Raw genomic sequence first — 4,226 nt, 5'->3', positions numbered from 1 at the left:
AGGAAAAAGGAAAACATTTCAAAGGGTGTCTGCAATGGAACATTTCTGGTACTTGAAAAGGCACAAAGCAAGTATGGTTCATGTCAGTAAACATTTTCAGCTTCCTTTTAATGAAAATGTAATGACTGTAAAACTTAAATCAAAAGATAAAGGCTTTCTGTAAATGTACAATGACTTAAAGAGCAATTTGGTCTGGAAAAGGAAAACAGTTTTCACCTGCTTTGCCATGTAGGCTGCAAGAGTAAGCAAGCCCTTGGTGGTGTTTCACCTGTTCCAAGGAGAGCCAGTGACATTACCATGGTTCTTCAAGCTCCAGCCAGAAATGCAGGTCCTGATGTTTGACAAACATGGCTAGCTGGACACTAGCCATGCTTCAAGGCAACCATTGTATTGTTGGGTTCCTTCCCACTGTTCTCAACAAACTGTGTGCCCAGCTGGCAGGATGGTATTGTTGGATTACTTAGAGATGTCCTTTTGAAATTCTAATGCCTAAATGGAGGTTTTTATTGAGATAATTAAAATGCCAGCTCGAGCACTGGGGTGCCATGGTTTTGTGGGAGCTCTCCAAGGTCTGTCTGGAACAATGGGGTCCAAACTTCGATCAGCTCTTGACCATGAAGCCCAAGACCCTCACTGGTGCCCCTCGTATGCATGAAGAGCTTATACCTAAAAGCAGTAGAATGATGTCAGTCTGCTATTAGCTTTATTTTTTTTTTAATTAGAAAAGGAAATAAAACTGAAGGATATTTTCACAAATACGATAAATATGCAGCATTGATTCCTTGTGCGTTTCTGCTAGAGTCTTCGGTAGCATCTGATTTTTGTCCTATCCTGGTAACATAGTTACTCACAGGTAACATAGCTAAGTAATAAAGCTTACACCTTCAGGAGGCAAACAATTTGTGATGGCCTTGTTGGTGGGTCAGAAGGTCTGGATTTGAATCACACCCTGCTAGAAACCTCCTGTGTGGTCCTCAGGAGAAATCGCTTACTTTTCTCTTGATTTTCCACTTGGACAGCCAAATTCTTGTTGCTTCATTTTCAGTGGGGATCCTTGGGACACACAGTGGAGGCAAGCTGTTGTTCCACAGCTTTGTCACTCATGGTGGTTGGAAAGATGATAAAACCCCAGTCATACAAAGCTTGAGCAAGATGGGAAGAGTTCTGTAACAGGCAATGCAGTTGCTGTACGTATGTACCGCCACTGTATATAGTGCTAAAGCTACTTCCAGAGCACACACGTACGGGAGAGTAACTCTAGTTATTTATCTCATGTGAAATTGCCAGGTTCTTAATATTCTTGCTAAAGTGTGTTTCCTCTTTGCATGCACACAGAAATTTTGAGCGATGCTATCTTACCTTCTTTTGCATTCTGGCAGGCCTCTTGCTAAGTCAGCCCCTTTATAAAGATAAAAATTGGCAGCAGACTCCAACAGCTAGTGTGGTGGGAGTGGGGGTTCAGGGCTGTGTTTTCTCATTTCTGTTTGGTTGCCTCAAAGAGTCTAATCTCCTGCAATCACTTAGACTCTCCTCTGACTCGAGAGGGTGTTGGGTTATGCCCATTTTCCTTCATCTAAATGGCTTTCTATCGTTCATCTCGGTCATTTATTCTAATGTTAATCATGAGTAAAAAACCCTTCTTGATGGGGAAAACTGTAGGAGGTGTTGGCAGAGCTGGAGTTACCATTCACTGGGAAGATGGATGTAGTGGACTACCTCGGTAGGTGGCCAAGCCAAACTGGAAATTCCTTAGTTTCTTTGCAAGAAAAGGAGAAAGACAGTACCCTTTCCTTTAAGTAAGTCACTCCAGATTTTCTGTGCAACCTGGAAAAAACCCTTTTCTTTTGATGTTAAGATTAGTCAGTCATCTTCAGTTTTATTTTAATAGGATGTTGGTTTGGGCAGAAAAATGTCCTTTAGAAAAAAACAACCAACACAAAAACCCAGCAGTGTTTCCACTTCCTCAAGAATGTCTTTCCCTTTATAACAAACAACTGGTTGACAATTTCAACTCAAATTCATAAACAGATTCCATCTCCAAAGCAGACTTTTCCAGCAAAGTTACCATTTTCTGAAAATAGCTTGCCTTATGCCTTGTATTTTGCATATGCTATACATTTCAGAAGCTAGCTTCTCCAATAGCCTCTAGATTTCATCAGATATTGAGCAGTGTACTATACACTCTGGCAGTAGAGCCTGGTTGTATTTCCACAGATAGTGGTAACATTTTCTATAAATTAATAATTTATAGGACTGACAAATAGGACATTTTGTGGTTCTGTTCAATGCTTTTTATGTCAATGGGATTTGTTCCTCCTTGGGCATACTGGTTGAAAGCCTCAAAGCATTAAAAAGAAATATATTTTTAAATGTTTACATCTGGGGATGTGTAGTCAAATCTTAGATGTGCGTTTTATTAACCAGATGGTAATGTCTTATTTACATTTCCCATATAAAACCATCTGTGATTGAACTGGGGAGATGCTGTCTCTTGCTACAGTTGGGAGTCTGGCTGCAGGGGGTGTAGTGTTGCTTTTGTTAGCATCCAATTTTCCTCTCTCAGAACAGAATATGTAACACTAGTTTTATTTAACCTTGTTTTAATTAAAGGGTTACAAAACTGTAGTTGGCTCTTTCTGCCTCAGTTAGCTGGCACTCTGGATTTTGCTGCCTTTAAACAAAGCTGAAATTTCTTGCCTGTTTTCCCTTGATACTGAACTTGCAGTTTGCCTCCTCTGTTTTCATCCCATGGTTCCTGCATCTAGACTTTTCCACCACTAAAAAATTCCACTTCCTCCTCAGTGTGAAATCCTGGCTCTGCTGAAGTCAATGAAAGTCTTGACATTGGCTTCAACAAGGTCAGGATTTCTCCCTGGGTGTTTATTTTCTTTAAACACTCACAGCCTGTTGCTCTGTCTAACCTTTCCTTGAGCCAAGTTCAACAGCTCCATCTCCACCATCTCTGTCGCTCTTCTATGAATTCCCTCGAAATGATAGTGTTGGGTGCCCAGAAGGGACCGTGCTATTTCAGGTGTTGTCTAACCTTATGGAAATACTACATTTTTGTGATCTTCCTCACTAGGTTTTGGGGTTTATGCTCTTTTTTTTTTTTTTTCCCTTGTTTTACTGGCATATCATGTTGCATTTTCATGTCATTAGTAAAGATGTTAAAAAAAAAAAAAAAAAGTCAGACCTAACACTGACCTCCCAATGGAATCCACCAGCTCTGCCAACAGTATACTCTCTTGGTTGCCTTTTTGCTTTTTCTCCCATCTAGCTCTGAGCCTTCATGGACTGTTCCAATCCAAGCCAATTTGAGTTAATCTTGTGTGATGTGAAGAGACACCATACCGAAGGCTTCATCATGGTAAAAATCAGATACATGTGGGAACCAGATGTTGTCTTCTATGAAAAATTTCATAATTTGAAAAGGAATTTGAAGGAAAATTTGTTTCCCTTCCATGTCAAAGTGGACTGTGAAATTTGCCCACAAAGCAATCTTTTTGTCAATGAGGAAAAATAATTCACTGATAAAAATTGTCTGAATTACATTTTTATGTTAATTCGGATTATCTAAGCTTATGCAAAAAGTAAATGAAAAAGGCAAAATACTTGAATAAAATTAAGCCTGTAAACTCTGGTAAAATCAAGCTGTACTGACACAGTGATCTCAAAAAGCAAGGTAACTCCACAGAACATCATTTCCCAGTAGAAAACTTTCTAACAAGGACAGTATTGACTAGCATCGGTAGCCTACCTTACGTAATTTCTTCCCCCAACCCAGCGAGTACCTCTCATTTCCTGGAAAAAAACACATTTGCAGAATTGTGTGGCGTTTCGCATACTAAGGATCTTTTCTGCTACAGAAAATATGAGTGTCTTCAGGAAGGAGGGGGTACAAGCCAGGCTGTGGTCGTCCAGTGTTCAGCACGGAGCACAGTTTCTTGGGGCTTTCCCATCTCATTGACTTTATTTGTATTTCAGGATGATTCAAGTTTCGCTGCGGCTTGCTTGTAGAGGGTTGTGCTGAGAATCTCAGCTAGGGTCAAAGCAGCCTGTTTGCTTTGGCAAGCGTGGCGTGAGTGTAGTTAGACAAGCGGCTGAACACCACCTTCACACCACGTATGGATGGTCCTGGCCATTTACCTTGGGTGATGGCCAGCAGTTCCTGCTAGACTCGTGTTACAGGGCTGTGTTTGAACTCATCTCTGTCATCCCAGGTATCC

The sequence above is a fragment of the Falco naumanni genome, chromosome 8 (assembly GCF_017639655.2).
Source record: "Falco naumanni isolate bFalNau1 chromosome 8, bFalNau1.pat, whole genome shotgun sequence".
Lineage (NCBI taxonomy): Eukaryota > Metazoa > Chordata > Aves > Falconiformes > Falconidae > Falco > Falco naumanni.
Note: the sequence above shows the minus strand (reverse complement) of the source record.